Source organism: Marmota flaviventris, chromosome 6, assembly GCF_047511675.1.
Source record: "Marmota flaviventris isolate mMarFla1 chromosome 6, mMarFla1.hap1, whole genome shotgun sequence".
Classification (NCBI taxonomy): Eukaryota; Metazoa; Chordata; class Mammalia; order Rodentia; family Sciuridae; genus Marmota; species Marmota flaviventris.
In genome coordinates, this window is record NC_092503.1 from 37,989,982 (window position 1) to 38,012,590 (window position 22,609).

The 22,609-nt window shown below is 35.0% G+C and overlaps 1 protein-coding gene across 1 annotated transcript in view; it reads right to left on the reverse strand.

The window, feature by feature from the left end:
• Positions 1 to 21,411, reverse strand: part of Hey2 (hes related family bHLH transcription factor with YRPW motif 2) — a 39,972-nt gene extending 18,561 nt beyond the window's left edge. The window contains exons 1-2 of the mRNA XM_071613061.1: positions 21,087 to 21,411; positions 19,382 to 19,496 (exon numbers count right to left, since the gene is read on the reverse strand). The gene's annotated coding sequence lies outside the window, so the exon portion shown is untranslated. The remainder of the gene's footprint in view (positions 1 to 19,381; positions 19,497 to 21,086) is intronic.
• Between the last annotated feature and the right edge of the window lie 1,198 nt (positions 21,412 to 22,609).

The window sequence follows — 22,609 nt, forward strand, 5'->3', positions numbered from 1 at the left end:
GTAATGCTCCTTAACAGAGAGCAACTAAGCTCAACTGCAGCATGGAGAAAGAAGGACAGCGCAATATGCCTTGAATATGTAAGAAAAGTAGACATTTGTTTCCATAGCACTTTTAATCTGATTATTGAATTATGAATCAGCACTCACAGTGCTGGAGGATTTTGTTGTTGTTGTTAAGCCTAGCTATCAGGATTTTCCTAGAATAACAGTCTCAATGGGAACATTAAAGAAAATCTGAAAGACAAAATGTGATTATAAAATAGAGTACAAAGAAATTACAGACGTAGGCATGTATGTATACCTCTGTCTACAAATAGAAGTAACTATAGGTTTTTTTTAAAAAGCACAAAATAATTAAAGGTTTTATAATTGACATGACTTGGTTTTTGGTATATAAAAGGCCAGGCCTATAACTTAACTCAGGAAAATTGCTGCATTTTGGAGTTAAAACCATTTGCAAATGGCATTTATTGATTTTAATATATTTGGGTGGTATTAATTTTTGAGAATTGTATTCATTATATTTTAGTTTAATTTACTTAAAAAACTGTAAAATAAAATAATACCTTATCTTTTGTCTATTCTATTGTCTACATTTTAGAGAAGTTTCTTTATGAAGTTTTAAAAACTATACCCTTAAAGCCACACATTAGTATTTTGTACCTCTTAGGATAATGGCAATAAAATTGTTATGACAGAGAGTTGGAAGAGTAATTCTTCCTGCTCAGATGGAACACTTGAAAAATCATGTCCTCTTTGCATGAAACCATGACATATTGCATAATTAGTTATATACTTGTTTGTAGAGATTCTAGATGAGATAAAAATATTTGAAAAAAATTTTAGATGTTAACCATATATTCATGTTTTTTGGAGTGTGACTTTGGAGAAGAATGTCCATACTTTAATTTTAACAATGAAACACTTTGTTCTTATTTAAAAATGGAGTTTGAGAACATTATAGTGGAGACTAAATAGATATAACTCTGTGTAGTATGTGGCAGGGTGGGAATGATCTAAAAATGAACGAAAGAGGTTATAAGCAGAGATCATTGACAGAACTGTTAGTGTGTATACTTGAAAGTAATAAGACTAACTTCCATTAGTCATTGCTTGATTTTTCTCATAATTTTTTCATTCTCATTTCCAGGCCATTAGGATACTGACCACCTACTTTGAGCAATGTTTCCTGCTAAGTAGTGTGGGCGAGATATGATGAACAGGATTCAATTCCTGCTCTCTGGAAATAGCAAGGAAAATAATACGGGAGTCTAAACAAACAACTGGTATATAAAATGGGATGTACTGAAGGCCAAAGTAAGCAGAAAAGTACATGTTATGGACCCAAAGAAAGAAAAGATTCATTTTTAAAGGGAGATTTCAGCAGTGGCAGCTCTAAAATGTTTGTGTAGGGTTAGAGACAGTAATCTTGTGGGAAGGAGGAGGGTGGCCCATGGATTTTTATTTTCAAGCTCCATTTATGTAACAAGCACACTATTTTTACTTAGATATTATATCTATTGTGCTCTTAAACACTATGGGAGGTGAGCATCTATACCTATTTATCCTTTAGTGCTATCATGGGGTAAAGAGGAAATGTGGCATTTGAGCAGGTCCTTGAAAGATGCACAAAATAGCTACAACTTTAAATAGACCTTTTTAGAGCAGGATCAGCATTTGCAAAGACATAGGGATCATCATTTGCACTCACAGACTGAAGAGTGCAAATGATCATTAGGCAAAGATGGGTGGTGCTTAGTTTGAATCAGGGAAATGGAAGGAAAGTGAGTGGAGGGAAGAGAGTTGCCTTGGGAAATGAGTCAGGCTGCAGGCAAATTGTGGAGGATCTGGGTAATCACCTAAAGAAAAATTAAGATTCACTGGAAGACCTGGGGTTGTGGCTCATTGGTAGAGCACTTGCCTCATGTGTGTGGGGCAGTGGTTTCCATCCTCAGCACCACATAAAAATGAATAAAATAGATAGAGGTATTGTGTCATCTACAACTAAAAAAAAAAAATTAAAAAGAAAAGGGATTCACAGGAGGCTTTAGAACATAATTCATTAGATGCATTCATTTATTTTAGTCAAGTTTCTTTCTTGTTCTGGATGTCAATAACTCAAATCAAAACATTATAGTAGAAGAAAAATTTCAGGATAATTTGTCTTGAGAAATGAGATTTTTATATTCTTTGTTTCTCAATGCAAGATATTTCGTCATTAGAAGATGCTATACTTTGGGTATTGTATGTCCCCTAAGGATCTGGTGTTAAAGGATTGGTTGGTCCCTAGCCTTTGGTGTACTGGAAGGTAGAGGTACCCATAAGAGGTGTGGCCTAGGGGAAAAAATTAGATCATTGGGATCATGCTCTTGAAGGGGATATTGGAAGCCAAACCCTTTGCTATCTTTTGCTTACTGGTTACTATGACACAAACTCCACCATGTGGTTCTGCCATGATAATACTCCGTAGCCTCAGACCCAAAACAACAGAGACCACGGAATAAAACCTTTAAAATTATGAGCCAAATAAACCTTTTCCCGTTGTAAGTTATGTCAGGTATTTTTTATAGCGATGGAAAGTGGACTAATACAGAAATATTGTCAGGTGGGACTGTGGACTGAGCCCTTGGGAAGCTCATTGCTTTTAATTAGATTCTTTGGGTTTGTCTAATATGACCCAATTTGTATGAAAAAAAAAGTTCACTTCCTGCTCTATGGAGTACTCATGTAATTATGCCACGACTTGCATATCAGTATTTATGGATTTTTTTTGTGAGATTGTCAAGTTGTTTTTAAAATCAGAATACACTTATACTCTCAATGATTAATAGAGCTTTCTAAAGTGATATTTTCAGCTCATTGACTTCAAAGTAACATATAGTACAGGAACTCTGGGAGCTATGTCTGGATTTATCCAGAGTAAATACCTTCAGTGAAATATTGAGCCATGATGTTGTCCTGCTACTCTCTTGCTGAAATAGACAAAAGAGGTTACAATTACCTTTCTTTGAAAGGTCATAAATAAACATTCAAGGATTTTAGCACTCCTGTGTCATTTAACATTTTTTAGATAAAAAAAGAAGGTCACATCCCTCCCCCAAGGCTTTGTTGAAATGAAAGTTACTTGCATTTAAATATTGAATATTCAATAAATAAGCAGCATTAATGCTTACTAGAGAAGTGCAAGACAGACTTGAAGGTGTGACTTGTTCTAGTAGTCCATTGCAGAGCAGATAGATAAAGACAAAACTCCTATTAGTCAGTAAAGGTTAACAAGGTAGGATTCTTGTCAAATCAGAGAGATTACTTTGCAGCACTGAAATCTTTCCTTAGAAATTACTATATTTCCGACTCTAATCTACTGATCAATCATTTAGTGAGCTCTTTGGAAAACTCAAAAGCAATGGAATCTGTGATTCTTGCCCTTGGGGAATTTACTATTCAGAGAATATGTTAATAATGATAATAGTAGATACTATTAAACCCATGGTTGTTATGTGTTTAGCATTTGTTTAATCCAAAAAACACTATGTGGATTAGTTTATTTAATCCTCCCCGGAACTCCTTGAGGTAGGTATAATCATAGCTTTATTTTACTGGTAGGGAATATGACCCAGTGAAATTTAAGGGTCCAAAGTTCTATGGATCTTAAGAAGCAAAGTCAGATTCTATCCAAGGAATCTAGTTCTGAGCCATTGCTTCTACCAGACTGGACATGGCTTTTAGGAATAATACATGTGGCACAGAAAAAAACAGGGCAAACAGGTAGAAGTGATACACAAAGGCTATTTATAAGTGTGCTGTTTGGAAAATCAAAACATATTCTTAAAAAGTATGTGTTATCTGGAAATTTGTTTTTTGGATTTATTCTCAAAAAGCCCTTTTTCTCACAACAGGCTCCAATTTATGATTGTGAACATAAACTTTGGAATAAACAGCAAAAGGGTCAGTCATACCCAGTTCTGCCACTAGCTGCCTGACCTTGAGCATGCCACTTTTTCTGAAGTGGGACCTCATCCAATGGAGTTATTGATAGCTAACAATAGGTAAGAGAACGGATCAAATAATGTATGTCAAGTGCTTAGTAACTTTTGAAACATGGAAAGTCACAGAGATAGCTGATTAACCAAACCTGGCTCTTGAAAGCAGGTAACCAAGTTCCTTAATTTTTTAAAATTAAAATTAAAAGTTTTTTTTTAAATTTTTTTTTGTTGCACATGGACAGAATACCTTCATTTTGTTTATTTATTTTTATGTGGTGCTGAGGTTTGAACCCAGTGCCTCACACATGCTAGGCAAGTGCTCTACCACTGAGCCATAACTCCAACCCAAATTTAAATGCTTTTAAAATTACTTTTATTTTACTATAACAATACCCGTTCATTGCAAAATAAAAGTAAATTCCATTAGCAATAATAAGAGCATCTATCTTTTTATTTAAACCTGACAAAGACAATCACCTTTAATACCTTGACAATTTTCCTTCTGGCTTTTAGTTTAGTTTTTTTTTTTTCCCCCATTTTATAAGCCATGAAATCATTTTGCCAAATACTCTTTTTAACTTGATTTTTAAGCCTAAATATACAACCTGGATATCCCTCCATTTTATTATATGTTCTCCTGTAACATCATTTTTTTTTCTGATGAAGTGGTAATTCTTGATATGACTGTACTATAAATTTCCTTAACTGTTTCTTATTACTGGGCATTTAAATGTTTATTTGATTTTTTATGCTGAAATAATCTTGTAGATTAAAAAAGTGCATGCTTTAAATAATTTTTAATCTAAATGTTTAGAAGTGGAATTTGGTGACCAGATGATTTACACAGTTTAAAAACTTTTGATATTTCCTGTCAAATTACCTTCAATAGATCAATTTATATCCCTTCCAGCAATGCATGATAATATTCTTCTGAATCATCATGAATGGTAGACAGTATGATAATTGCCAACTTTATAAATGAAACAGCATCCATTATTTTAATTTTAATTTTTATTACTTGCATTATTAGAGAAAAAAATTAGTCTTACTGGTTATTTGTAGTTTTTGCACTACTGAAATATTTAATTTTCCCTTGAAGTAGTTGTATTTTTATTATTGAATTAAAAGTGCTTATTTTAAATCAAAGCATTTAATGTTTGTCTTATATTACAAATATATGCAAATATTTGTTTTATTTGGCCATTTTCTTTTAAATCTTATGTATGTACTTTTTGATGTGCATATGCAATATTTTTCTTCCTCAGTTTTTAATTTTTTTCCATTTAAAAAACTTTATCTAGAATTTTTTGGTCTATTTTGTGTGTAGGAGTAAATTTTAGTATATTTATTTAACAAAACATTAAATAGATGCCTACAATGTACTAGGTAGCATGCTTTTTCGTAGAGAATTCCCGTCCTCAGGAAGCTGCTGCTCCTTCACAGGTTTCATTAAGTGGTCTCAGAAGAAACTGTTGATGAATAGGAATTACTTTTTCACTAACTTCCATGCCTACTTCATTACATACCAAATTTACTAGCATAATTTGGTCTATTTATAGACTTTTTACTGGATTCCATTTTTTTGTTAATACCTCTATACTATGTCAGTATGTCACTATTTTAATTGTTAAATTTTTTTAAAATGATGTATTTTAATGAATAGTAAGGTAAAAGTGAATTTCATTACTTATGTTTTAAGGCACATTGGACTTCTACAGAATATTTTAGTCTGCACAGGGGCAATGTATTTTTTAATTAAGGGCCAGCTTCTTGTGTTAGTTACCAATACAAGCTGTTGTAAGGCATTTCTGCTGTTTTTTTTGTTTTTCCTGTTTTTGCTGGTTTTATTCATAAATCCATTGGTTTTATTTCTTTATGGAATTCCTACTGTGGTAATGACATTAGTGGCCCCAATGATGGTGGAAAGGGGAGGTGGTGTGTGTGGGGGGATTGGCAGTGGGTAGATGTAAACGGGTACTATTTTAAAATAGATTTTTCCTATGAAAAACCAAATGCTTAACATTTTTTCATATATTTATTGATTGATTGTATATCATCTGAGAAGTGTCTTTTCAGGTCATTGGCCCATTTTTTGATTGGGTTATTTGATTTTTTGGAGCTTAGCTTTTTGAGTTCTTTATATATCCTAGAGATTAGTGCTCTATCTGATGTGTGAGGGGTAAAGATTTGCTCCCAAGATGTAGACTCTATATTCACCTCACAGATTGTTTCTTTTTCTGAGAAGAAACTTTTTAGTTTGAGTCCATCCCATTTATTGACTCTTGATTTTAATTCTTGCACCAAAGGAGTCTTATTAAGGAAGTTGGAGCCTAATCCCATGTGATGGAGATTAGAGCCTACTTTTTCTTCTATTAGACACAGGGTCTCTGGTTTTATTCCTAGGTCTTGATCCATTTTGAGTTGGGTTTTGTGCATGGTGAGAGATAGGGGTTTAATTTCATTTTGTTACATATGGATTTCCAGTTTTCCTAGCACCATTTGTTGAAGAGGCCATCTTTTCTCCAATGCATGTTTTTGGCAACTTTGTCTAATATAAGATAATTGTAATTTTGTGGGTTAGTCTCTGTTTCCTCTAATCTGTACCATTAGTCTACCAGTCTTTTTTGGTGCCAATATCATTCTGTTTTTGTTACTATTGCTCTGTAGTATTGTTCAACCTCTGGTATAGTGATGCTACCTGCTTCACTCTTCCTGCTAAGGATTGCTTCATCATCGCTAGGAATTAGAGAAACACAAAACAAAACTACTCCAAGATTTCATCTCACTCCAGTCAGAATGGCAGCTATTAAGAATACAAACAACAATAAATGTTGGTGAGGATGTGGGGGAAAAGGTACACTCATATATTGCTGGTAGGACTTCAAATTGGTGCAACCAATATGGAAAGCAGTATGGAGATTTCTTAGAAAATTGGGCATGGAACCACTATTTGACCCAGCTATCCCTCTCCTTGGTGTATACACAAAGGACTTAAAAAAAAAAGCATACTACAGGGACACAGCCACATCAATGTTTATTGCAGCACAATTCACAATAGCTAAACTCTGGAACCAAACTAGTTGCCCTTCAATAGATGAATGGATAAAAAACATGTGACATATATACACAATGAAATATTACTCAGCAATAAAAGAGAATAAAATCATGGCATTTGCAGGTAAATGGGTGGAGGTAGAGAAGATAATGCTAAGTGAAGTTAGCCAATCCCAAAAAACCTAATGCCAAATGGTGTTTTGTTTTGTTTTGTTTTGTTTTTATATAATGAGGCTGATTCATAGTGGGGTAGGGAGAGGGAGCATGGGAGGAATAGAGGAACTCTATTTAGGGCAGAGGGGTTGGAGGGGAAGAGAGGGTGCATGGGGTTATTAATTGATGGTGGAATGTGATAGACATTATTGCCCAAAGTATGTGTATGAAGACATGAATTGGTGTGAATACATTTGTATACAACCAGAGATATGAAAAATTGTATTCTATATGTGTAACAAGAATTGTAATGCATTCAGTTGTTATATATAAATAAAAAACGATTAATTTTAAAAAAGAAAGAAAAAACAAATGCTGAATTGAATGGTGTTCTCTACAATTCAGGACTGGAAAAGAGAAATGAAGATTGTTATGGTATGAGACAACTTCATGGCTATTCCAAGAATAGCTCATCTGGAAAAGTCAATTATGCTTCTTTGCATAAAATACTAGAAAAAACTATTATATTGGTGTTATTTATTCTTTTCCTTTGTATTTATAATGGAATGAATATTAACTTTGTATTCATGTGGACCTGGGCTTAATTCTTGGTGGTGTCATTTAGAAGCTTATGTTATGGAAGTGTTATTAATTTTTCTCTCTTGATTTCCTCAACTGAAAAATATACCTCACGGAGTTGTTTAAATATAAATAACTTAAATACAAAACTCCTAGCAGAAAATGGTTGGTTGTATATACTCAATAAAGGCCAATTTCCTTTTCCTTTTCTTCACAAATTGCAACAACAAAAAGTAGACTGTTTATAGGAAAAGTTTGTACCACTGAATGGCAACTTTGCCTGGATTAATAGCTTAATAAAGATAATGTCTTAATTTTTCATAATACCTCAATTTTCCTGTGTAGCTTTCATTTCATACTTTGCTAAATTATGGTGCTTGCAAAGTGCCTTGAACTTTGCTAGCACAAAGTACACTGTAAGCAAGATGGAATTAACATTGTCTGTGGTCTATGAAGTTCTATAGGTGCATTCTTAATGACTGACAGTATACATGTTTATACAGTGTGTTGCCCAGATGTTGCCCAGGGACACATTCTTGCCTGAGTCCTGCAGCAGTGTTTTGCACCTGTAACTGTGCTGAATAAAAGTTGTCCCATCTATCATTTATGTAGCTTGTCCTCATGGAAGGAGTCTGATAAAGATAAAAAATCCAGGACATCATAGTATCAACAATCTTTTCTTCTTCAAAGACATCTTTCAAACAAGGCTCTAATAGCCCCTGACAAACATTAATTATATAAACCTTGCACACCATTGCTTTGTGAGAGGTGAAGTGTTTAATCAAAATGATCATCTGAGAAGAGTGTGGCTGTGTGAGGGCAGTATGGAAATACAAAAAGTGGAAAGTGGGAGCCCAGCATGTATTCAGTGCTGATACAGAGTCAGCTGTGTGGCTGGCTGGCTGGCCCCGTGTATGCTTCTGCTAGTTTTTATCCTTATAAATAAAATACATGTTATTCTTTCTTAGAAATCTATGATATGAGCTACTTACATTCTGAAGACAATAATTGTTATGATGAGTTCTACATGCTGTATATTCAGTGCCACCCTGAGGTCTGGGGTTGAGTTGCTCTGTATTATATAACTGAAAAAACAATCCCAAATTGAGCTCAATCTGATGCCTATATTAAATAATGACTGAGGAGACTTGGGGGATCCTATCACTGAAGAATGATTTAGTAGAGAATTGAGCCCCAAAGTAAAAGCATAGTATATGGGATTATATGACACTGTTGCTAATATATATTATGTGTATGTCTAAATTTTTTTATTTCATTTTATTTTAACCTGAAGTTATAACCTGCAGTGCTTGCATTTCTAGTGATTGAGAAAATGTCATTATTTCTAAAAGTCTAAGAGAAATTACATACATATTATTATTTATTTAAATCTTTATTGATGCTTTTTGGACTATCATAATATTCATCTATTTATTTGCATTATAATGATATTGAATACTTTGATATTCAATGTTTCAGCACTGATAATTTTTTTACATTTTAGGATTTCTTATTATTTATGTCTTTGATTTATCTTTAATATAGTGGGAAAACAAGTTAATTTTTTTATTGTTTGATTGGCTGGCTTTCTTTCTTTCTGGCAAGATACAATTAGTGTATAAAAATAACAAAAAGATCTTTTTGTGTCCAGCACTGCCTCTGGTTCATCCAAGTGCTCAGTTATTTGCTGAATCAGAACCACTACCATTACCATTTTTTCTTGTTTGAAATTCCTGCTTGTTTGATTCTTGACTTGTTTCTGATAAACTCATAGATTATTTCTACATTAGTTTTTTTTTTCTTTTTTTTTAGAATGGAATGATTCTTTCTGTCTGAAGTCCTATTTCATAGTTTATTTGCCTAGAAAGCATACAAACTGTGGTGATAATTGAACAAATCCACCTGGAGTGGACATTTTCTTCCTAGTGTCCATCATTCCTTTTCCCTCCTTTCTTACAGAACTCACATTTTCTTTTGTTTGATTTTTGTTTGTTTTCTTGCAGTGCTTGGGACCAAACCCAGAACTTCATGTATTGGAGGCAAATACCCTGCCACTGAGCTATATCCCTAGTCCCCCACCCCATTGTATGGTATCCATTACTTTGGGTGGGATTGAACTGACTATAATCCAGGATGCTGAACTGGCATTAACCAACCAATCAGAATAGTCCCCTCCTGCTTCTTGTAGTCTTACATAAGTGTGTGTAGCAGTTCCTTGTTCACATGGGTTCAGGGGGATTCAGTCAGTGAGCAGATGCAGAACTCTGAGTCAGAACATATGAACCCCACCTTCTTAGGAGACTCATTTTGGAACCACAAGGGAAGTCTAAGGATAATAAATGAAGGGCAAAACCAAGAAAACTGCATGAGCAAGGTCTCTGCATTGAAGCTGTCTGACCTTGGAACTTTACTGTTATGTGGAACCATTAAGTCCTGTTTGCTGTTTAAGCTAGTTTGTACTTGATTGCCTATTTTCATAAGGGGAGATATTTTAATATTATTTTACATATAAATGTTAGAGAATACTAGATTCTTTGGTAACTTTTTGATTAAGTTTTAGCTTCTATAAAGAGGCACAACTAATTCCAAAAGCATTACATTTTTCAGACTAGAAGATAAGAATACATTATGCGCTTTAGATAACAAAACCACTAGAAAAATTTGTAGATGTTTATGACAGACTCATAAATGACATCATGTTTTGATTTTCAAGAGTATCCATGATATTATTATGGGCTTTTGCATGGCACACTCAATTTAATCTATCTTTACACACACCTGATACTTATCATCACCCTTCTTAGGTACTATTTGTAAGGGAAAAAACCCTATTACAATGAAGGTTAAGAATAAATAATCACAATAACAAAAGTCCATTTAGTTAACCTCTGCAGAGTTGGTGTTTTTTTTCATGCCAATAAGTATTTTGCTTTGTATTCTGCCTTGGTTTCCATCATTGTTCCTTTCAAAACCTCCCAAGTCAAACTTTCCATGAAGAGCCATCCAAAACTGAGAATACACTGGGAATTCTGCTTCTCATGACCTAGTTGTATCACAAGAGGGATCAAAGGGGTTTTGTTCTGTTCCTATAATCAGCTATTTCTTTGAGAGGGCAGATTCATAAGAGTTTGAATTATGATTAGAAATGCAGACAAGGCAAGCAGCTACATGGCATTTTAATTACTTCCCTCCACTCCAGTGAAAAGCAACACTGGGGACAAACAAATGTCAAAGATTAATTTCAGTTTGATTCTCTTTACAGAGCAAATAATTTGACTGTCTCCTTTCTTCACAACCTTTTTCTTTTTTCCCCCCAATCTTGAGTCTGTTTGTTCTTCTAGTCTTGTCATTTATTTCTAAAAGATCTACCTTTTGCACATGTTAAGATTCTTAACATGACAGATTCTTCTTCCTGCTGGATTCTGTATGATATAGTACTAGTACTCACAAAGGGAACAGATGGCCTTTGGAATTAATTATAGTAGTACCTTGCTTGATCTGAGTCAGCTCATTAACATCCTCAATTAAGTGGTATGGATAATTCAGCATTCTATTGGCTATGTGATTCTTACAAATGACTTTCTGATATGTGAGTTTGCAAATGAGTATATATGGAGACTTTTCTCCTGTCCTTTGTTGTGAGGGGACAAAAGCAAAAGGCAAGGAAATAGACTCATCTGAGGGATTTATTTAAACTCCTAGAGACTCAAACTTTAATATTGAGAATTTTCTTTAGGAACAGTATACATTTAACCTAAGTTTCTATGTTTTCAACATATACATCTGTAATTTTATTATTTATAATCATCACTGAAGTCTGAAGTAATTTTCATTTTTTTTCCAATTCAACTTGATGAGCTCTTCTTGGCCTTCCAATGTGTTCAAAATACTGTGCTATCAAGACAATTTAAAAAAAGAGTTTTCCAGTCGCTATTGTTGCCTAACAAACTACCCCAAAATTGATTGCTTAAAATAACAGTAGACACTTTGTTATGGTCACATATTCAGTGGGACAGGAATACAGGAAGGGCTTCAGTGAGTGCATATGACTTCAGGTATCTCACACCATTGTGCTCTGACAGCAGGAGACTTGAGAAGTTGGACTCCTTTAGGTAGCTTCAGGGACCCAACAGTATGGTCTTTCTGAGTGACTTCTTGGTGGCTTCTGGTCAATTAGACTGTTTACATGGCAACTCAGAATAAGTGTCAGGCTAAACACATGGAAGTTTTATCACCTCTATGTAGCAGAAAGCTTTTCTTTCTTTCTAATCCTGGGGACTGAACCTGGGGCCTTGCACATGGTAGACAAGTGTTCCTCCCCAAATCCCTATATCACTTTTAAGATCTTTCTGTGTCTTAAAAGTCATGGAATATCATTGCTGCTGCATTCTATTGGCTATGAATGAGTCCTCCACCCTGCACAATTCAGGGGGAGGTTAAGTAGACTGTGTATCTTATTGAGGGAATGACAAGTTCTATAAAGTACTAGAAATGTGGTCATCTTTTGAAAATACAATTTGCCATGATGAATGAAATGCAATATCTTTTCCAAATAAGTTCACAATCTAGTATAAAAAATCTTGATTCTGCTGGACACAGTGTGCATGTGTATAATCACAGCAATTTGACAGGCTGAGGCAGGAAGATCATGAGTTCAAGGCCAGCCTCAGCAACTTAGTGAGATTCTCAGCAACAAAGAGAGACCCTGTCTCAAATTTAAAAATAAATAAATAAATAAAAAGAGCTGGGGATGTGGCTCATAGCTAAATGCCTATGTGCCCTGGTACCACAGCAAACAAAAAATACCCCTGATTCTCGAAGTGTACATTGAATCACCCCAAAACTCTACAGCAAACTAACAAGGCAACTGTAAGATGTTTTACTTTTTCGATGGAAACAAAGTGACATCAGTTGAAATTTATACAAATTATTTCTATTAATTTGTTTGGACAGAATGACAGAACAGCTAAGCATTTCTTTGTCCCAGAAAGAGAACAGCACTCTCTGAGTATGCATGTGCTCTTGGTGCTACAGACCTTTAGCCTATTGGTAGAAATGTGGTTGGAGGGACTTTTAAAATATAAATGTCTGAGCAAGGCCTGGTCTAAAGGTGGTTGTGAAATCCAGCACAGAACCCAGCATATAACTGATCCTTAACACATATTTGATGAATAAATTAATTGAGGATATGTATTAGTTTTTCATTACTGTGGCCAAAATACCTGATAAGAACAACTTAGAGGAGGAAAAGTTTATTTGAGCTCATAATTCCAGGGATTTAGTCTATGGTGGGCTGACTGAATTGCTCTGGACCCCATGTGAGGCAGAACATCATGGTAGAAGCTGTGGCAGAGGGAAGGTCCTTTGCTCATGGCTGTCAGGAAGGAGAGGTGTGGTGGGAGGAAGGGAAAGGGAGAGGGAGAAAGAGAATACGTGCATACACACACAAGCACTCAAGGGGTCAAGGAAAAGTGACCCCTTTCAGGGCATGCTGGCAGTGACCCACCTCCTTCAGTCTTGTCTTACCTGCCTATGGTTTCCACCCAGTTAGTTCCTTCAAACTAGGATGGAATGATTAGATTACATCTCTCATAATACAGTCATTTCACCTCTGACTATTCTTTCATTAACATAGGAGTTTTGAGGGGGACACCTCATGTACAAACCACAACAGGGCAGATTCTGATCATTATGATAGAAGTACTGCTGCTATGGAAACTGAAAAAAGAACCATTGATTCTGACTAGGGGTCTTGACTAGATATATTGCATTCAAAGTTGAGGGGAAAAGAAGTAGGAAATGGGATGAGAAATCAGTAAATTACAGTGAATAAAACTAATAAAGGCAGAAAATTTAAATAATGCTCACCATGAGTGCATCTTGGTTTAAAGTCTTTCTGAACACTTACTGAGAGGCTGTATTTAAAAAAATACTAAAGTACAAAAAAAAAATTATTTACAAAATATAAAAACTCACCAAGCCACAAATACCAAAAAAAAAAAAAAAACACCAAGAAAAATATGTTTTTAAACTAATCATACATCATTATATTGCCTTTTAATATCAGTTTTGTTTTCTTCATAGAGAACAGATAATTTTGTATTTTAAAAATGATTGATAATTCACACAATTTGCACCCTATCATTATTAGTATTATCACATGAAATTTTACAATTGCTATAAAATTGGGAAAACCTCTTGTTAAATTGCTAAAACCTCCTTTTTACTTTTAGTATAAATGCAGGTTTATTCTCTTCAAACCTAGTATTTCTACTATGTTATATTTCTTACAATTACTATAAAATTTTGAGGAATATGGAGATTTTATATGGTACATACTGCATTGTCAAATATATTCCTGCTGAGAAAAATAAATCTGTTTTGATTAGATCTTGATGAGACCCAAATCTTCTGTTAAAATTCTACACACTTGATGATTAGAAGAATTTTCTAAGATTAGCTTCTGCCTCCAAACAATTTCAACTTCCATTACCACCTGCTGTCAGAGCTGAGCATGTTGTAGGGAATCAACCACTGGCGCTGCACCTTTGTGTCAAGAGGCCAAAGAGTTGGCGAGTGGGCATAGGGTATTTTGGTATCTCTTCTTACACTGGGATACCTGGCAATACCTTTCATAAAAATAACTGTGAACCCAGAAAAAAAGAGACTATATTGAAACATATGCATCCACTACTTAAACAACTGCTCCTTAGTCATATCCCTTAAAAGCACATGCCTAGCCATTCTCATCTGGTATGAGCAGAAGCTGAAGTGGAAAGAGACAATGGCCTTAACTAATTACAGTTAAAAAACAAAACAAAACAAAACAAAAACAAACAAACAAACAAAAAACAACTTTTGTGAATCTACAAAAATCCTGTGTCCACATGAACCTGTTGTTTTGAGAGAAGCCCAAGCAAATTAAACACTAGAAGCTTAAGGTTTTTTTCACTTCTATGACCCTTTGCTCACAATTCTATATTCAGTAAAACAGAGAAGAGCCCAATAAGAATGTTCTGTAGGAGAAAGAACACTCAACTGGAATGGAGAGAATTGGAGATTTTAACCCAGTTCTTCCAGCTCTGATCCTTTGGATTTGTTACCTTTTTTTCGTCTTCAAAAGAAGTGGGAAATGGCATTCCACTTATACAGTCCTTTGTGACTCCACTTGGGAGGTAAGTTATATTAAATTATGCAAATTATGTGTATTTTAATCCATACTGATTCCATCAGTCAGTTAATCCTGTCTTTTCATGACTCATGCTAATATCATCATATAACCAATGAGCAAGAACTTAAAAATAGTTGAACTCTACAATAAAGAAGTGTATAATAAAATAGTAATGAGAGTAGATCAAATGAGTTATCATTCTGAATGCTGTCATTGAAAGTATACCAGAGCTGGGTGTAGTGGTGCAGGCCTGTAATCCCAGGAGGCTGAGGTATGAGAATCGCAAGTTCAAAACCAGCCTCAGCAACTAAGCAAGGCCCTAAGCAACTTAGTGAGACCCTGTGTCAAAAATAAAAAGAGGACTGAGGGTGTAGCTCAGTGGCAAAGTGCCCCGGGTTCAATCCCCAGTACCAAAATAAGAAAGAATGAATGAATACTGGAGCATTTTTTTGTTCCAGTTTTTAAAAAGGTGGTTTTTCAAAAACAAATTGCAAGGCACACCAACTCTTTGTAAAAAACAATTCAAATGCAGAAATTTATATAGCAAAAAATAGAGATCTTCAATTTTCATTCTTGAGGGGAATAACTGCTAACATCTTGGACAAGTTTGTGGCCTTCTAGAGGGATACTCTGCAATGGCAGTGTGACATTTTGAGGTATTAACTGAGGAGTTTTTTCCCTCTTTGTTTCCTAGTGGTCCTGGCCTGTTACCTATTCCATCAACTAGCACATTCTGCATTCATTGCCGCAGAGAAAAGATGGCCTAACTGAATGCAATTTAAAAATGACTTTTCAAAGTCAAAGTTTTTAGTTTCTAGTCCTTGTGAGAATAGAAAAAGACCCAAGATATGAAAAGAGATTTGGAAGAATATGTAATAAGTCAGAATAAGTCTTAGGTCTTTCAAGATTGGATAAAAACGATTTAAATTCTTAGGAAGCGAGAGTCAGAGAGAAAGAAGGACTTCTGGCAGTTTATACTGCCTCTCTCTGAAAATTAGTAGAAGACCTGATTTTGGTGGAAGAATTACAATAAGGTGCCCTGGTAAGTGAATCTTTCCCAGGGTCAGTGGCTTAGACGGTTGACAACCCTTTTGTGCAAAGACAAAGATCTTTCCTTCTTTCAGCAGTCTTAGACCCCTGCCAAGGATCTTGATTTAATAAATTTCAGCCCTACTCATAGCCAAGTAAACATCTTTGAGCAGTGTTCAAACCACACAACTGTGTGAGGTATGCTTCCTTGTGCATTCCTGAAAAATTAGGTTCCCTACCCTATCTTCCCAACTTAAGTGAACCTGATAGTGGAGAGACAAGACTCAAGAGGCTTTGGGAGTTTGAAGGCAGAGAGTTTGTGCCTGCTTTCCTGGTAGATACTTGGTTAGGGATATTGACAAGGTCCCAGGAGCAGAAGTGCTAGTGGTATAATGACTTGTGTGATCCTAAAATGGGTGACTAGACAGGGTGAGAATGGATTTTAGGACACCAGCCCTGATACATGACATGACGGAGGATGAACTGTCCTCTTGTCCACATATTGGCCTTTTAAACCTTCCTGGAACTTAAATGAAACATTAAGAATTAAGTTTCTATCACCATAGAAAAATAAGATTTAAACAGAAAATAAGTTTCCCCTTTAAAAAAAAGGTACACAAATTGCTTATCTATCTGAGTTTATAAACTGAGGTTCATTCATTATCATTGTAATGCTAATAAAATCAAGAGTACACTTAACAATGTATCTTGAAAAGTTTCCCATGTTAGGACATAAAAACCTGAAGAACACCTCCGAGCAAGACACAGCGCAGCATTCATCCAGTCATTCTATGGCTGGACATTCAGGTTGTGTTAATGCTTCATTCTTATGAATGTTGCAGTAATAAATATCTTTTTATTAAATCAGCCATTATTATTAGCAGTCTCTTTGTACCTAAGCACCACGTATTAAGAGATGTATACATTTCAGGCAGGCAGACAGATAGACACGATCTAGGAGATCTTGTGCTAAGATTCATGTTCAGTTGTCAACTTTTATAGCATATATTTTTGTCAAGTGAAATATGTGACAAGTCTTTATTTTAAACAAATAAAGTAGAGATAGTCTGGAGGGGTGGAGGTAGAAGGCCAGGAGATCTACTGCTGTGGTCAGTTTTGTCTCCACCTGTGTGCCTCATTTTTAACCTGAGATGACTCCAAGTCCCAGGACTAGTCAGGAAAACACAGTTGAGATTTAAGGTTTGGGTCTGAACAGAGGCGGTTGGCTTAGTGTGCTTTATGGCTTTTGTGTCTCTTTCTTCTGTAATTTAATGCTAACTATTGGAAGGTTTTCATTTTGTTTCCATATTACATAATATATAATTCTAATTAGAGTACATATTGCAGTGTTCTGTACTGAAAATACTGTTCCAGAAGAGGAACATTTCCTTGTTTAGCTTTCAAATATACCGAACTTACCCACAGATATTGGCGAGTACTGGTTCTTCCATAAGGCTTTCTAATTGAATGAATCATACACATCTGTACAACTTCAATATAGTGGGCACAAGCTCATCTTCAAGTATATAGAGACTTAAAAATGTACAACTTTATTTATTTTGGTCTCCTCTAGCTTTTTGTGAATAGGTTCTCTAAGTGTTCCTGGTGTAGAATGGCCAGTTCACTTTATGTGACTTTAGAAAAGGGTTAAATTGACCCAAATGTTCCATAGAATATTCCTGCAATCACTCTGGGTGGATGACACAGTCAAAGCAACATATATACCAATAACAGCTGCTTCATGTGTGTGTGTGGGGGGTAAAGTGGAAATATATTGGCTTTTTATTTCTGTGAATTAGGAAAATCAAAAATCTGAACACTCCACCCAAACTCTCAATTTTATTAGCAGAAGAAGTGGGAGCAAGACCCTATAGAAGAAAACACAAAATGAAGTAGAGTGGTGATAATGTGGTAACTTCCAGTTAGTGATTGGGGATCAAGTATATAAGGATAATGTATTTTTTCTCTTTAAAGATTTTATTTTGGCTAATATCAGACTTAAAGTTGCAAGAAGAATTCAAAGAATTCCCATATACTCTTCACCAAGGTTCCCAAAAGGATAAAAATGGAAAGTTGAAGATCTGATGCCACTTACCCCTAAATATTTTCAATGTATATCCAGAGATCAAGGACCTTATTTTACATAACCACATGTAAGTATCAACTACACTGATACATAACTATTGTTTAATATATAAACATTTTCAACTTGTCCCTATAGTAGTCTTTATAAAAAATAAACAACAACAGAACCCTTCCAGATCACACATTGCATTCAAAACTGGAACAATTCCTCAGCCTTTCTCTGTTTGTTTGTTTGTTTGTTTTATGGCACTGACAGTTGGAAAGTGTATGGCATATGGTACTGTGGAATATTCCCCAGTTTGAATTGGTCTGAAGTTTTCTCATAATTAGGTTCAGGTTATGCACTTTGGGCAGAAATTCCACAGGAGTGGTAATGTGCCCTTCTCAGAGCATCATTTCAGAAGGTACATGAGAACAACATGTACCATTACTGATGATGTCTGACCACTTGGTTAGCTGGAATGTGCCAGGATTCTCCACTGACTTATTATTTTCGACTGTAATTAATAAATATTTTGTGGGATAAAATTTTGAGACTATGTAGGTATCCTGTTGCTCATCAAAATGGTAAATGCTGGTTTAGTGTACTCTAATGATTCTTGACTAAATCAGTTATTTTATGATGGCAGGTAAATGATGATTTTCCAAGTCTTATCATTCTTTTTTTATGGAATCTTTTTTTATTTGTTCTAATTAGTTATATATGACAGTAGAATGCATTTTGACATATCATTCTTTTTATATTTATTAGTTGGCTTTATGTTGTTTGAAAGAGTTTTCTCTTATAGATATGTATGCATATGTATATGTATGCATCTCACAAGTTCTTATTTTATATAATGAATTACAATCAGTTACTATTTATATTGATGCTCAAATTTTTAAGATTTGACTAGTGGGACTACTGGGAAGCGATACAAATTGACTTTTTTGTCTTTGAAAAATTTGTTCTTTGCTTTTTTCCCAATCATTCTTGAGTACTTTCTAACCTTCTGGCATCAAAAGATATTCCAAGCTTAACTTGTACTTTCCCTGCCCTGCTCTAGTATTGTTTTTTTTAAGCAGAGAATAGATATCATTCCTTCCAGGCCTTCTAAGCAGAGATTTGGGAAATAGAACTATGCTTCTACATGAACACATACAGTGTATAACCTGGAGTTCAGGCTAATATCTCCAATTTCTACTCAAAGCCTCACAGTTCAATATCATCTCCTTTTCCATATTTGTAACACTCATTTTAATCAGTGAGTATGTTAGTCAGCTTTTCATTGTTTACAAATTACTTAGAAAAATTAACATAAAGGAAGAAAGCTTTTGTTTAGCTCACCATTTCCTAGGCTTCAGTCTGTAGTCTCTGGCTTCATTGCTATGGGCTTGTAGTGAGGCAAAGCATCATGGTGGAGCGGACATGGTGGAGCGGAGCTTGTTTACCTCATGGTGGTCTGAAAGCAGAGAGAGAAAAGAAGAGAACACAGAGAGGGAAATGGGCTGGGAGTAAGATACTGTTCCCAAGGGCATTTCCCCCAGGATCCCATCCTTTCAACTAGGTCCCACCTCCTGTAGTTTCCACCATGTCCTGGTCTTCCATTCACCAGTAACTCAATAGATAAATCCATTGATGAGGTTAGATTTATCATGATCCATTCATTTTCTAAAAGCCTGATCTCTGAACATTGCTGCATTGGGGACCAAGCCTTCAACACCTGAGCATTTTGGGAACATTCCAGATCTCAACCGTAACAGTGAAACACATAATTCCCATTGATCCTAGAATACACAAGAAGTAGTTTCAGAATTACTAACCTATTTACCTATGAGAAAAACCTTACTGATTAAACTTCAATCATTAGTCAATTCTTTTTATCTTTCGACTAAAGGTACATGATCCAAATATCCTATTCAGATTTTTCTTGGGTTAGCTGCAGTAATTTTGTTCTTTGCTTTTTTTCATTTGTATTCCATTTTTGAGGTACCAAAATCCTTGTTTCCTTAATTATATGGAATGTTATCATGATACCACAAGCCAGGATTTTATAAAAGAGTTGTCATTTCCCAACATTCCTTTTATTCCAACCTCAATAGTTTCAGTTTTTATCTGCATGTTTCTCCATGCAAAAATGAGTAGACATTGCATATATTTTCTAAATTCCTCTTCTTATATAAAAATAGCTTACTATACATATACTTTGTTTTTTCCATTTAACAGTATATCCTGGAAACCATGTACCAGTACCACAGTGAATAATTTTAATAGTCAAGTAAAGATGTAGTTTTCTACTACTTGAAATATATTTTCAGGATAAAATCCTTGAAGTGGGATTGCTGGATCAAAAGGTAAATACACATGTAGTTTTGTAAGGCAATATAAATTCCTATCCATAAAGGTCCCATGCATACCCATCAGCAACTAATGAGAGTGACTGTTTTAAATTGTTGCCACTTGACAGATGAGAAATATTATCTCATAATCTTAACAAACACATATTTATCTTATTATGAAAGAGGTTGATTATATTTTCATCATATTATTTTTTGCCTTAGATTATGATATGTATATAGAAAAAATATATGTTGCAAATATTTTCTTCTAATTCTTTGGTTGTCTCTTGATCTTTTCTTTCTTGATCTTGATTTTTTCCATGCTATTTTATTTGTAAAGTAACATGAACATCCATATTTTGTTGTATCTGAATTTGAAATATACTTAGGAAGGCTTTGCCTCCACAAAGGTTAAAAGAAACCCATTTATGTTTCCTTTGAGAACTTTCAAGTCTTCATATTTTTAAATTGGAATGCCTATTTAATTTGGAATTTATTCTTATTCTGTCAAGTGTAGATTTGATTTTATCACTTTTTAAATGGCTACCCAGTTGTCCCATTTATTTAATTCTAAATTTGCCACAGATATTTGAGAAACACCTTTACCATATACTATTTTTTTGAGTCTACTTTCTATTCTGACAATACTGTTTAGTAGACCATGACTTTGTTTCCCATGGAATAAATGGAATGAATGAAATAAATATGCTTACCTTTGAACACTTGAAGGAGTGGCCAACTCTACATTGAGAAGAAGATGGTAGATTTAGAATCATCAATTCTCTCCTCGGAAGTCTCCATATCTGTAATCCAGCACCCACTTTTGACAAGACTCTACCTAAGCCACCTCAGAGAAAGAGAAGTCCACTTTGGTTAAAAAGATATTAAAAGCAGGAAGTTCCAAAACAGCTAGAGACACTGTTTTCATGTTTGTGGTTGAGCTTGGGGAGGCAAAGAAGAATGGAAATAAGACCTGGTTTTTCCACTTAGTCGGGTAGTTGAATTAGCTGACCTTTAAGGTCTCCTCCACTGAGTTTTATGGTTCCATGAATCATTCCTCTGACTCAGGCCAACTTAGTGATGAAATGACTCTGGGAGGTATGGGGGTCAGAGGTGAGAACAAGGGTAAGAGAGAAGAGATTTTAAATGACAAAGTACAGAGTTAAGAAATGATTTTTTTCCCTTTCAAAATCTAAAATCATAGCAGGGAGAGCAAAGATGTGCATTGGTGGAAAGAAACGTTGGATGGATAGGTAATGGCATGGGGCTGTGTTGCAGTTATGGTGGGAAAGGATTTCAAGTGATTGGACAGAATTTTGAGAATGAATAAGATGACAGCAAATTCGCCTGCCCGTTTCCATGGTGAGGACAGTGTGTTGCACGTGTGACAATGTCCTTAGAATGATTTTACCTTCAGTTCATCTGCTCTGCGTGCATGCATAAAAAAGAAAAACTACCTTGGATAAGACAGTGTAATGTAAAGCTGTGAAGTTTTCTGAATGGAAGCAAATGTGCTACATTTTTGAAATGATCTTCAGATTTTAAGGCCAGACTTAGAAAAACATTAAAGTAGAAGTAAGAAAGTTTTCAATGTCAGAATGTTAATATGAGGCCAGGTGAGGTGGCATGTGCTTGTAATCCCAGCAACTAAGGAGGCTGACGCAGGAAGATCACGGGTTCCTGGGCAATTAGCCAGACTCTGTCTCAAAATAATAATAATAATAATAATAATAATAATAATAATAATAATAATAATAACAATAATAATAATAATAAACAACGCAGCTTGGGAGGCTGAGGCAGAAGGATTTTGAGTTCAAAGCCAGCCTCAGCAAAAGTGAGGTGCTACGCAACTCAGTGAGACCTTATCTCTAAATAAAATACAAAATAGGGCTGGGGATGTGGCTCAGTGGTTGAGTGCCCCTGAGTTCAATCCTTGGTACAAAAAAAAAATAATTAGGTGACAGAGGAGAGGCAGTTTGTGAATCCTTGCAGTGGAAAGTGCATATGTCATTTTGATTTTGTCTTAAAGCAATACTCAAAACTACGATACAGAAGGAAAAGAAGAGCTGGTGAGTGAGAATGAGAGAGGCACTGTGGTGATTTATATCATGTTTGCCTGTCATGTCAATGATAATAATAATCATGATTAATAGAAAGGCATGCTGCAAAATTTGAGCTCTATTACTGCTGTGAGGGGCTCTTTCTATCATCACGGGGTGAAACAAATGTAAGA